This window comes from Anthonomus grandis, chromosome 10 (assembly GCF_022605725.1).
Source record: "Anthonomus grandis grandis chromosome 10, icAntGran1.3, whole genome shotgun sequence".
NCBI lineage: Eukaryota > Metazoa > Arthropoda > Insecta > Coleoptera > Curculionidae > Anthonomus > Anthonomus grandis.
The window spans coordinates 1,777,796-1,792,356 of record NC_065555.1 but is presented as its reverse complement, the minus strand read 5'-3'; the positions used below and the strand labels follow the sequence as shown (position 1 = coordinate 1,792,356).

The window sequence follows — 14,561 nt, the reverse complement described above, 5'->3', positions numbered from 1 at the left end:
GAGAAACAGGTAGAGAATGTATCGGTCCATGTGTGGCTCCATCCTTGTTCTTCTCACAACACAAGTTCAAGGTTAACGACCCTATATATAAGAAATTTAATCTTTTTTTTTTTTCGATGAGACGTAACCCGCCTTTTGGCGCTTCTACATTACCGTTTTTATCTAAATATTTAGGCTCGGGATGCTATTTTTATTTTATTTTTTTTTTTGTTTTATAACTGCAACTATATGCGGTCTATATACAAGGTGTATCTAAAAAAAAATGATTCGAAATGTGGTATTAAAATAAGGCAATTTTCAATGCGTCTATGTACTTTTTTTTTCAAAAATAGTCATAACTACAAGTAATATTAAAATGTATCTTCTTTGTCTTACTTATATCATTGACCTATGTATCTTAGGTACACATTATTTTATGAAAATACAAAAAAACTTATTTAGAAAAAGACAGGCTTATGCCGGTAACAGTGCGTAAGACAAAGATGATGAGAGTGTTTTTTTGTCACAGAAATACTAAGTGTCACTTAAGGGTTGTTTTTCTTCAAAAAATATAGAAGAATATGCACATATTCATTTTTAAGATACTCTATATATAGTAAATATATAATAATTTAAATAAAAGGGAAAAAAAGTTTCCTTCGAGCCGGATTTGAACCAGCGACCTATGGATGTCCGCAATACTATATTCCCACTACAGTCCACCGCTCTACCAACTGAGCTATCGAAGGTATGTAGTGAATTTCACAGAAGTGCTTAATACCGAAAACGAATTAGTTAATTATCGAATATTAATTAATTAATGTTAAATTATTGATGGTTTGTTAGTGTGATTGGGATCGTTTTATAAAGTACGTTTTATTTAGTCTGAAGCTTTTCAAATTAACCCTCTATCTCTTTTAGTTCCAAAGTTATTAAGTCAAATACCTAGAGAGAGAGACCCTTGAGAACTCAATTGACGTGAAGCAAACTTTAAGTTGCAATAGCTGCCTAACTAAAATAGCTACAAACAAGCTTTATAAAGGTTTCTTAAAGGAAATTGTGTGTTTTATAAAGAACTTTTTAAATTAAACCTTTATCTCCTTTGGTTTCAAAGTTATTAAATGATATAGTGAGTGGGTCCCTTAAGAGCTCAATTGACGTGAGGCAAACTTCAACTTGCAATAGCTTCTTAACTAAAATAGTTAGAAAAAAGTTTTATAAGAATTTTGTTAAGGGAATTATGGGATTTACAGGAAACTTCTCAAAAAAACCCTCCATCTCTTTTAGTTCCGAAGATATTAAGTCAAATACCTAGCGTGACCCCTAAGAACTCAATTGACCTGAAGCAAACTTTAGGTTGCAATAGCTCCCTAACTAAAATAGCTACAAACATGTTTTATGAAGGTTTCTTAAAGGAAATTATGTGTTTTATAAGGAACTTTTTAAATTAAACCTCTATCTCCTTTGGTTTCAAAGTTATTAGGTGATACAGCGAATGGGTCCCTTAAGACCTCAATTGACGTAAGGCAAACTTTAACTTGCAACAGCTCCTTAACTAAAATAGTTACAAAAAAGTTTTATAAGTATTTTATTAAAGGAATTATGGTCTTTATAAGAAACTTCTCAAAAAAACTCTTTGTCCCTTTCGATTTTAAAGTTATTGGGTCATATAGCGAGTGTGACCCTTAAGAGCTCAGTTGACGTGAGGCAAATTTTAACTTACAACAGCTCCCTAATTATAGTAGTGACAAAAAAGTCTTATAAGAATTTTTTAAAGGAAATTATATGTTTTATAATGAACTTTTTAAATTAAACCTCTATCTCTTTTGGTTTTCAAGTTATTGGGTCATATAGCGAGTGGGACCTTTAAGAGCTCAGTTGAGGTGAGGCAAACTTTAAGTTGCAATAGCTTCTTAACTAAAATAGTTAGAAAAAAGTTTTATAAGAATTTTGTTAAGGAAATTATGGGATTTATAGGAAACTTCTTAAAAAAACCCTTCATCTCTTTTAATTCCGAAGATATTAAGTCAAATACCTAGCGTGACCCCTAAGAACTCAATTGACCTGAGGCAAACTTTAAGTTGCAATAGCTCCCTAAATAAAATAGCTACAAACATGTTTTATAAAGGTTTCTTAAAGGAAATTATGTGCTTTATAAGGAACTTTTTAAATTAAACTTTTATCTCCTTTGGTTTCAAAATTATTAGATGTTATTAGTGAGTGGGTCCCTTAAGAGCTCAGTTGACGTAAGGCAAAATTTAACTTGCAACAGCTCCTTAACTAAAATAGTTACAAAAAAGTTTTATAGGTATTTTATTAAAGGAATTATGGTCTTTATAAGAAACTTCTCAAAAAAACTCTTTGTCTCTTTCGATTTTAAAGTTATTGGGTCATATAGCGAGTGGGACCCTTAAGAGCTCAGTTGACGTGAGGCAAACTTTAACTTGCTATAGCTCCCTAACTAAGATAGTTACAAAAAAGTGTCATAAGGATTTTTTAAAGGTAATTACGTGCTAGCATTATTTCTTAAAATAAAAACTACAGAATTTCCCTTATATTTTAAGGAAATTGCTTCTTTTGACTTAGAGGTTTTTAACAACAAAAATAAGCAATTTTTCCAAATATTTTTTTGCACAAAATGTACGGACCTAGGGGAAAAACGGTTCATAAAAAAGTTGGCCAACATAATAAAGGCTGTATAGAAAAAAATGATTTTATGTTAATTTGCCATACAGTGGGCCAATAATCTTAAAAAAACTCCTTGAATTTAAATAAGCAATTTATTATGCGAAATTTATTTCTATTTATTTTTGAAAACGACACTGCCTTTAAAGATTAAATATAAAGTATTTTACGCATTTTTTCCAAAAAGGTACAAGGGAGAAGTTATTAGCAAAATATGTGTAATTTTTTTTCACTAGAAGTGGCGGGAAATTTGAATTTGAACTATAAACATCTCATCTAAACCGTTTAAAAAAAATCCATAATCAAGATGTTTTTATCCAATTTAATAACCCACATCAACAAGTCGACAACAAAATTACCCAAATAGTCACTTTTGACTTGACCAGATCCACTTTTAAGAAAATTGGGGGGTCATTAAAATAAAAACGAAACTTTTGTCCACTCAGTTCGTTACGAATCCGTATAATAAACGAACGTTATCGAAGACGAAACCCTACAAAAACGCATTTTGTAGGAAAGTATAGAATTGCCCTGAAACGCATGGTGGGCCATTAAACCACCAAATTTACTGCCCATGTTCACGTTATTAAACATGAGAAGAAAAACCCACCAAACAGGTCTCACTCAATCTTCGTCCTTTTCTATCGCACAAAACCCGAGACTATTTGGCTTATAGGTTTGTATATCTTCATGGGGATGGATATTATATTTTAAATAATTTTCAAAGTGCATAACTTAATGCAATATGAGACACCTCTTATTTTTAATAATAATAAATAAATGTTGGCAAACCCTTGTAAGACGTAGTGATGGGAACGTCTAGGCGCAAATTAACCCCCTTAAAAGAAAAGGGTCGTCGCATAAAAAGTTTGCATTGTCTAAAGTCCGTTATAAAGTGCATTCATAGTTGAAAAACTAGCTGCTATCAATGCGAATAAAGCGCAAAGGATCCTTTATAGACAATTCGGATGCATTGTACGATAAAACTAGTCTTACCGGTCTCCTTAAGACCGTTTTTTGACCATCTTGCCATTTGGACAGTAATAGAAAAAAATGCGGTAAGAATAAGGGTTACAATGCATCTTGGGCCTTTTATATAAATTATGTCGTATGCGATGGTCGGTTAGATTTACACAATGGGTATAAAAAAATTTTGTAAGAAATTAGGTTGGTTGGATATGGCAGGAATTCCTGCTCTGTAAAAACTTACTTTGCTTGGAAGGCAAACAATATTATTTCAAATGCCTGGAATATATATACTATTAATTTATCATAAATATATCATCAAAATTCACTTTAAAAAATAAGGAATTACTTCAAATACCTGGAGCTGATGACAGTTTTCGAGAATTTTGAGCCTTAGGAATAATTAATTTCCATTCTGCAATGTTGGTTTTAAGACAGGTAGTATTCTCTGCAACCTTCTAGGTTCATTGGGTGATACTAGAAGGATATTTCAATTTTTCTTTCAACAATAATATGTGCTATATACAAAATGTGCATTCTAAGAATGAAGAATCAATATAGGAGCTACACCTAAAAAACAGGAATTTAAATTGGTTTTTTCATACGGTGGTAAAACATTTATAGCAACAGAGATTCAGATAGAAATTGCAGAAAAATGCTTTCTAGAAAAGTTATTGTGAATAATAATTAGCGTTATACGCCTACAAGGAAATTTTAATTTTGAGATAATACAGTGGGGGAAAAACTTGAAAGATCTCTAAGGTAAAAGAAGCAATTTTCTTAAAATGTATAGGAAATATAATTGTTTTTATTTTTTTAAATAAAATGCCTTTTAAAGACTAAATTAAAAGTACTCTATGAATTTTCTCTAAAAACATATATACAAGGAAAAAGTTAGAAGCAAAATATATTTTCTTTGACAAAACTCGCGGATTTTTTCTTAAGGTGGTCGAATCAAAAAATAGTTCTTACATTATAAGCATAAAAAATCAAATTAGGAGCTATACCTAAAAAAAAACAAATATTTGAATTTAATGATAAAGAAGTTATTGATATGGATAATTAGGATTCTGGATAAGCAAGAAATATAAAAAATATTCTTTCTTTAAACCCATAGATTTTGTGCAAAAAAATATTTTCGAAAAATGCATTATTTTTTTTGCTATAGAGTTTCTCCCTATGGTATGCGTAAGTAAACTTAATTTTTTGTTTTTTTTTTAAGTGTATCTTTTATATTGGTTCTTTATATTCATTACAGAAAATAATACAAGGATATTTTTTTGCTAGGACCAATTCGTAAATTTTTTAAATTTTCCATTCAATTTTAATTATTAATCGCATAAATCAGTAGCAATAACTTCTTTCTCATTCATTTTACCGAAAAATATGTAGAATAATTTTTATTAAGCTCTAAAAATAGTATCACTTCAGTCACGCTCAGTCAAGATTTTCTCCCACTGTATGACATATTAACACAAAATTTATTTTTTTCTGCATGGCTCTTATTATTCTGGACAACTTGTTTATGAATCATTTTTCCTTCAGAGGTTTTTAGCAAAAAAAAACTAGAAAAAAATGTCTATCTTAGTTGCCCAAAATCTAAAATTAAGAAATTTCCCTCGTATCTTCAGAAAATCCAGAAGTTCATAAGGAAAATCTAAGTATATACCTGAAATAAATGGAATTATATTATTCCTTCAAAAAAAGTGCTCAAAATAGTTCAGTCAGTAAATCTGAGAAAAAAAAGACCTTTTTCCAATGATTTTTTCGTAATTTTCTTTGCCAATTTCGCCTTTGATACATAAAAACTCAAGTACCTGGAGAGTTTGAAAAAAAGAACATTTTCCAATATATTTTTAAATGTCTGTAGGAAGCAATTTATTATCCAGAAAAAAAGGCATTGCAATTTTTGAGTCAACTTCCTCTTCCTGAAAGAAAATATAAGTAGAAATATCATTTGTACCTCTTACAGGTTGAAAATAAAAAAAACGATTTAGCAACGTTGATTTTTCAACTGCCTGGAATAAGAAACATTCTTACAGGCAGCACATCCTGGAAAATCCACTAAAAGAACAGTTTGGAAGGACCTTAGAAGAAGAGAAGTTTCTTGCGAGGATTTCTGAAATCAAAAAATAGCATCTAGAGCAAACTGCAAAGACCCTAATAGAGCACCACATTTACTTAGCATAAAAGTTTGAACAGATCATTGACCCTAATAATGCCCATTAAAACTAATAAACTCGATATACATACATATAACGGCCAAAAGGCAACAACGTATAGCGGGTTTCCGCCTCTATTTTCGCAGCTGTTTGTACATAAAAATGTCGTTCGTATAAACTTTTCGCTGGTGCGGACAGACGTGCGAAACCTATTAAAAACGCCCCCCGTCTCGTATATAGTTTTTTTCTTCTTCTGTTTTATTTTTGTGTAGAGAGAGTCGCATATGACACGAAAAACGCCCCACAGAAAACAAAATTCTAGTGAAATGTATACCAATGATACTGTCGTTTATTATAGGGGTGTCTTTTTTTTTTTGGTCAACCTAGCGGAAAGAACGCTACGTGGTCGATGAATCGTCGTAGAACCTGAGTAGGACAATTTTAAAAATTATGTCGTTAATAAGGAATTAAATTTCTAACAAATATCGTCCAAGTAAATAAAAAGTGTTAAAAAAATTACGTTAACATTTTTAGTAGCAATAGTTTTATGGCATCACATCGTTAATAATATATCACATTTTATGCACCTAACAAGGATTTCGTCATTCGCGTCATTTAAGAATATATTCTATAATTCGTATATAGTAAGCACATTTTTGGCGCCCAACGAAATTAATCAAATTCCTTTTCGACACATATTACTGTGTTATTATTTAGTTTTTTTTTAAATGAATTACATGAATAACGTCATTAGAATAACCCTGTATTCGATTAGTTTTGTCAACAAATAGGTGACAACTAAGGTGAGATAAGGTGTGGTGTTGCCAGGTCTGTCGTCTACTGCGTTTTGTCACTCTGCAGCTTCAGCCTTGTTCCCAGTTTGGCTGCCTCATGAGTGCCTTCTCTAAAGTGGCGAATTCACTCTATATTTTTTTAGTCACGTGAAATGTTAAGTATTATGCGTAAAATAAATTCACAAAAACTGTTTTTACCTTTTCTTGTAACTAAATCTGTTATTTTCGTGCAACAAACATATTACGGAAGACACCCATAATGTATTATTATTTTGGTAATTTTTAGATTTTGGTCCGAATTAAAAATAATACGATTCCGTAGTTTAGCGGCTTTTGTCAAATTTGGCGTATTTTCACCGGTTTTCTTTTTTAAATAGCTTAATTTTATCTGGAAAAAATTAATAAAGTGGCGGAAGGTGTATTTTGCAAATAGTTTCTTTATAAACAATGTGAAGAACTCACAAGTAGAGGTAAACTGATTTATTTAAATTTTTTGCTGTTTTTTTTGCATAAATTAAATGACAGTCGCTATCTGTCAAATGGGTTGTCGACTCTCGGAGTATGTGTGCAGTGTTTTGGTTTGTTCCGTTTCTCTATTACCGCAAGGGGAACATAAGGCGCTGCGCACAGACCATAGATATTGGGTTGGGTTTTCCACAACTTAGACCATGGATAGAAAGGAAGCATGGTGATATGATATATGCAATCACACAGTTTATGACTTGACATGGTTGCTTTGCGCAATACCTCCGTAAATGCAGGAAACTAAATAGTCCATCCTGTATATACGGAGACAGCGATAGCGACCCAGCCGAACATATGCTGTTCGAATGCTGTCGCTTTACCCATTTCAGAATCGAGGCCGAGCTTTCAATTGGCGAAGAGATTAGCATACGAAACATAACAGAGATCATGCTCAGGAACAGCGAAAGCTGGAACGTTCTGGCGAAACTAATGACTGCCATGGTCCAGAGCAAAGAGAGGGAGGAGAGAACACTTGGACAATGATGTAAATGATTGATCACGAAAAAAGAACAACGCATAATAGCCGCCCGATGTTATGTCTTTACGGACGGTGTCAGGCAGCTGCTTCAGAGGATGCGATAAGAGAAAAGGGTTTTTAGTGCCAGAAAACCAATGCTAGGGGGGTCTGCACACAGATTTTCTATAAAAAAAATGGCTTTCCGCCACTCTTAGTGAAAAATATATATAGAAATCTACCCATTTTGTAAAAAAACCGACCATTTTTCGTTAGTTTTGACAAAAGCCGCTAGCAGAATTATTATTATTTTTTTTTTAATTTTATACATTACATTTTTATTAAATTCATTTTCATTGAAAGGTTCAGTTTTTATTAATAAATATCGTAATGTGTTTTGTGATTAAAAAATAGTATAAAATTTTTTATCAATTCGTTTTATCTTATCAGAAAAACCTGGAATAAATGATAAAATAAGATTTGTCGTTAAAATTGGTTGATTCAATTTTTTACGTGGATTATCAAACTCAAAGCAATTTTCCAAAAATTCTTTGGGATAATTATTTTGTATTAAGATATTTTTAATAAAATCATTTTTAGTTGATAAATATTGATTAATACAAATAATGTTTGCACGATCCTATACACTTTTTATCACTCCTCTTTTTACCACTATTGGGTGATTAAAAGTAAAATTAAGATATTTATTAGTATGAGTTGGTTTACGGTAAATTCTAGTTTCAAAAATTATGTAAATCTTTTTTAATTAAAATATCAAGAAAAGGAACTCATTATAAATTCGTCACAACAATACAGATTTTACTTAAAATAAATTACATTCGAACCGAATTACTTTATTTATAGTAATTCCTTAGAACAAGCATTAAAATTAACTTTAAAATACAAGCGACACACGATGGTTAAATAAATCTTGGTTTTTGGTTTGTATGATGATGATGATGTATATTTTTGGTTGAAATTCAACTATACATATCGGATAGAATGTCCGCATGATATACGTTGAGGAATTTAATATTATGTTTATGTTTTATTCACGTATAACCAGAAGGTTAATAATATACAATTATTATTTCATAAAATTATGGTATATTGTATTGTATTTAAAGACGTTTATAAAATGGAATGACGATTTTTTTTGAAATTTTTAGGTGTGTTTTATGCTGCATCTAAGGGCATTTGTCGACGTACAAAGAAAAAAATTATTTTTTACCAATGGCGTCCATAAGAGATTTTTCGTAAATTAAATTTAATAAAAAAGAGTACACCACTGCATTTTTCTAATATAAATTATATTTTTTAAATCCTTAAGCTTAGTTTTGAGCAAATTTTTTTGATTTGTATATCCACATTATAAAATATATACGTGTATGAAAAGTATATCGTATCCTACACAGTGGCATAAATGTGATATCGGGGGACGTTTTATCTCATATTTGAGGTGTAGCGATCAAGTGTAAAGACTAGCTATGTAAATCGCTTGTCAATTTTTTTATTTGTCGAAATAATTCCTCTCCTTGTGTAAACAAAATCGTATATGATATACGTATATTCTGTAGTCTAATAAATATACCTTGACTATATACGATTGATAAATATACCAATAGTTTTATTTTAAAAACTGTATTTTTGAACCTAGATGATGAAACATTGTCTAGAACCAGAGGAAAATTAAATTTTTCCTAAACCTAATGACTTATCTTACAAAACCTGAATTTCCACTTATTTACAATAAAAAATAGCACAGCTACTGCAATTTTCATAGTGATACGCGAGAAATAAAATTCGAGAAATAAAATAGGATTTTTCACGTTTTACTCGAAAACCCTAAGGTTATGTGAGAAAAGTATAGATACAAAAACTATAGATTTTTTATCGCCTATAATTTTCTTAATAACCATTTTTTTCTTAGGCAATTATTATCTGCAAAAAAACGTTTTTCATTAAGCTTACCCTTAACCCCCCACCCACCCCACACAACTTACCAGTAAGAAATTGCTTTAAAAAAATCAGTGTTTTAAAAAAAAATACGCATGAATAACAGCTGGTTTTGCCGTTAATATCTAATCTAATGACACAGTTTGTTTATTTAAATTTAATATAATTAAAAAATATAAAAATAGTTAAGTAAAAAATATAAAAATTAAAAATTGTATCACATCCATTTAAATTATGCCATATATTAGAAAAATCCGTGAATAACCAAATATTTACCATAACCTTCAATGAACATTATATATATTAATAAATATTTAATACAAAAACAACTGCTATTAGACTGTATTTATTGGACGAAAAATCGTAATTTTTCAAAAGAATTTCTTACTGGACAAAGGTTTGGGGTGGGCGGGGGGGTTAAGGGTTGTGTTGATGAAAAAAAAAGTTTTTGCATAAAGTATATATTCAATAATTAATTTAATAACCATGTTTATTTAAATTTTATGTAATTTTATATATAAATATTTAATATAAAAACATCGTTAATAGATTGCACAATATAAACGAAAAACAGTGATTTTTCAGAAGAATTTCATCAAAATGTTAGGTGTAGTAATCCAGTTTAAAAACTAGATATGTAACTCCCTTGTCAATTTTTTTAAATGCCAAAATTTTCTTCCTTTTATAAACAGAATAGTATATAATATACGTATATTTTACGGTTTAATAAATATTCCTTGACCATATTATAATATACCAAAACCAAAAATTTACTAAAAAATCGATAGTAATATATGATGTCTTGTCTTGCTAGGGAAGCCCATAAAGCACCAAGAACTTAATTTTTTCTCAACTGTACATGAAATCTGGAAACCAATAAATAAACAGCCGATAAGCTTCGACTCTGACATTTTAAAACCCCAAGGGATCATTAATCAGAACTTATCATAAAAGGACAAACATTATCACTAAACGATAGTTGCTATTCATTCTTTAACTTTTAATATTTTCTTCATGCCCCGAATGCACAATATCTTCTAGGTAAAAAAATGTTCGAGCAATAGAGGGTGAAAGGGTTGAATAATATGTCAGATTATCTAAGAATTTTAGGCAACCGACCGTGTGTAGTATGCAGTCGGTTTTTTGTTTCACATGTGGGAACCAAGCGAAAATGGTACGACTACGAAGATTTCTTTTTTAAGATTAAAGGCAGAGCTGGACTAGAGTAAATTCAATCTTATTCCAGGTGACAATCCAGGTTGTAGGAAATACAAATAAAACCTTGGCAGTATAAAAGAAGCTGATGTTCTGGATTGATGGTTGAAATAAAACTGACGCAGCCAAGTCCAGGTAGATCCAGAAATCAGGGAAAGGTAAAGTGTAAGTGTAGTAAAAGTGTAATCGTGTTTTCTTTCTCTTTTCAGGGTTGTTACACATAAATGTATAACTTATTTTAAGATTCTGAGTCTGTGCAAATTACTCTCAAACGGCTCTAACTCAAATAAATGCGTATCTTAGTCAATATCATCATATCAAAAGTAAGTTTTTGCCATTCTACCGCATCTCACCTCTCTAATATGCCTTGAATCATCTTGAAATGTAACTTTTCGTATGTAATTAAACTAACCACAGACGTGAACCATTATTTCATTACGATCGTCAATGATTTCTGTCTCCCAGATGGGTTTTCATGCCAAAAAGGGTCAAAAGTCAATTTTTTGCAATTCTACTGCATCCAGGAACTTGGATTTCTCCTAATTGTTCTAATGTTCCCTAAGTTATTCTCAAATGCCTCCAAGTTAAACAAATTCATATTTTATTCTATTGGTCCTTTCCAAATTGGTCCTAGTAACTCCCAAATGCTTCTAAGTAAAATATCTTTTTATTATGTTTCAGAATCTTGGGTCTCTCCAAATTGTTCTCAATTAATTTAAGATTCCTGGAAGTTCAATAAATTCATATTTTATTCCAGGAATTCGGGACTCTCTTAGTTGCTCTAAGTTACATTCAAGTTAAGTGAATTCGCATTTTATTTCATTAGGTGCGTCCTAAATGATCCTAGTAACTTTCCTCTAATTAAATATTTTTTTATCATATTCCAGAATCTTGAGTTTCTCTAAATTTCTCTCAATTACTCTCGAATGCCTGCAATTAATTCGTATATTATTCCAGGAATTTGGAACTCTCCAAATTGCTCTAATGTTTCCTAAAATACTCTCAAATGCCTCGAAGTTAAATAAATTTATATTTTATTTCATTAGTCCTTTCCAAATTGGTCCTAATAACTCCCAAACACCTTTAAGTAAAATATCTTTTTATTATATTCTAGAATATTGGGTCTCTCCAAATTGCTCTCAATTAATTTAAGATCCCTGGAAGTTCAATAAATTCGTATTTTATTCCAGGAATTTGGGGCTCTCCTAATTGCTCCAATGTTCCCCAAATTACTCTCATGTGCCACTAAATTTTGGGTTTAAACTTAGGTTTCTCCAAACTGCTTCCAGTGGCCAAAAACCTCCAATTTAAATCCAGATTCTTGGATATCTCCAAATTGCTTCTACATGCCTTTTGGGAAAATTAATTTTTATAACAACCGATCATCACGTGCTACTGGTATAAACTCCATGGAGTTCTTTGAAGATCAATATTGAAACTTCTTCCACTTGTACTATCTATTTTTCAACTGTCTGAAAATCAGCTCAAGATTAATTTTTTGAAGTTGAAAAACTTTTTTAATTAATTGTCAACTGCCTGGAAGAAACACAAAATGGCTCAACATTTTCACTTATTTAGTCCAGGTAGTTGAGGATGCTTTTTTTTAACTGCCTGGAAAAAATACAAAATGAATCAACTGTGGCTCCTATTTTTTGCAGTTGAAAACACATTTTTATTTTTTTATCAACTGCCTAATAGAAACACAAAATGTATCAACATAAAGAAAAAAACCTCAACTACCTGAAATAAATAAGAGAGAATGTTGATACATTTTGTGTTTCTATTAGACAGTTGATAGAGAAATAAAAATGTGTTTTTAACTGCAAAAAATAGGAGCCACAGTTGACTCATTTTGTATTTCTTCCAGACAGTTGAAATAAAAATCCTCAAGTGCCTGGACTAAATAAGTGAAAATGTTGAGCAATTTTGTGTTTCTTTCAGGCAGTATATAAAGAAACAAAAATACGTTTTTAACTACAAAAAATGGGAGCAACAGTTGATTCATTTATTCCAGGCAGTTGAAAAAAAATCCTCAACTGCCTGGACTAAATAAGTGAAAATGTTGAGCCATTTTGAATTTCTTCCAGGCAGTTGATAAAGAAATAAAAATGCGTTTTCAACTGCAAAAAAAAGAAGCCATAGTTGATTCATTTTGTATTTCTTCCAGGCAGTTGAAAAAAAATCCTCAACTGCCTGGACTAAATTAGTGAAAATCTTGAGTCATTTTGTGTTTCTTCCAGGCAGTTGACAAAGAAATAAAAATGCGTTTTCAACTTTAAAAAATAGGAGTCACAGTTGATTCATATCTACCAGACAGTTGAAAAAAAATCCTCAACTGCCTGGACTAAATAGGTGAAAATGTTGAGCCATTTTGTATTTTTTTAGACAGTATATAAAGAAATAAAAATACGTTTTTAACTACAAAAAACTGGAGTCACAGTTGATTCATTTCTTCCAGACAGTTGAAAAAAAATCCTCAACTGCCTGGACTAAATAAGTGAAAATGTTGAGCCATTTTGATTTCTTCCAGGCAGTTGATAAAAATACAAAAATGTATTTTTATCTGCAAAAAATAAGAGCCACAGTTGATTAATTTCTTCCAGGCAGTTGAAAAAAAAAATCCTCAACTGCCTGGACTAAATAAGTGAAAATATTGAGCCATTTTGTGTTTCTTTCAGGCAGTATATAAAGAAATAAAAATACATTTTTAACTACAAAAAATGGGAGTGACAGTTGATTCATTTATTCCAGGCAGTTGAAAAAAAATCCTCAACTGCCTGGACTAAATAAGTGAAAATGTTGAGCCATTTTGAATTTCTTCCAGGCAGTTGAAAAAAACCTCAACTGCCTGAACTAAATAAGTACAAATATTAATACATTTTGTGTTTCTTTAGACAGTTAATGAAGAAATAAAAATATATTTTTTACTGCAAAAAATAGGAGCCACAGTTGATTAATTTCTTCTAGACAGTAAAAAAACAATCCTCAACTGCCTGAAATAAATAAGAGAGAATGTTGATACATTTTGTATTTCTTCCAGGCAGTTGATAAAGAAATAAAAATGCGTTTTCAACTGCAAAAAAAAGGAGCCATAGTTGATTCATTGCTTCCAGACAGTTGAAAAAAAATCCTTAACTGCCTGGACTAAATAAGTGAGAATAATGAGTTATTTTGTATTTCTTCCAGGCAGTTGAAAAAAAAATCCTCAACTGCCTGGATTAAATAAGTACAAATGTTGAGTCATTTTGTGTTTCTTCCAGGCAGTATATAAAAAAATAAAAATGCGTTTTTAACTGTAAAAAATGGGAGCCACAGTTGATTCATTTATTCCAAACAGTTGAAAAAAAATCCTCAACTGCTTGGACTAAATAAGTGAAAATGTTGAGCCATTTTGAATTTCTTCCAGGCAGTTGAAAAAAACCTCAACTGCCTGGACTCAATAAGTACAAATATTGATACATTTTGTGTTTCTTTAGACAGTGAATGAAGAAATAAAAATGTATTTTTTACTGCAAAAAATAAGAGCCACAGTTGATTAATTTCTTCTAGGCAGTTAAAAAAATCCTCAACTGCCTAAAATAAATAAGAGAGAATGTTGATACATTTTGTGTTTCTTCCAGGCAGTTGATAAAGAAATAAAAATGCGTTATCAACTGCAAAAAAAAGGAGCCATAGTTGATTCATTGCTTCCAGACAGTTGAAAAAAAATCCTCAACTGCCTGGACTAAATAAGTGAAAATGTTAAGCCATTTTGTGTTTCTTACAGGCAGTTGATAAATGAATAAAAATGAGTTTTTAACTGCAAACAATAGGAGCCACAGTTGA

General features: G+C 30.7%; 1 protein-coding gene and 1 non-coding gene across 2 annotated transcripts in view; both read right to left on the bottom strand.

Annotated features, from left to right (window-relative positions):
• LOC126741355 (uncharacterized) overlaps window positions 1–14,561 on the bottom strand; it is an 80,092-nt gene that overhangs the window by 39,213 nt on the left and 26,318 nt on the right. The gene's annotated exons all lie outside the window — the stretch shown is intronic.
• Trnay-gua (transfer RNA tyrosine (anticodon GUA)) lies at window positions 635–728 on the bottom strand. The gene is made up of 2 exons: window positions 692–728; window positions 635–670 (listed from the first exon to the last, which is right to left on the bottom strand). It is a non-coding gene; the product is annotated as a tRNA-Tyr (tRNA).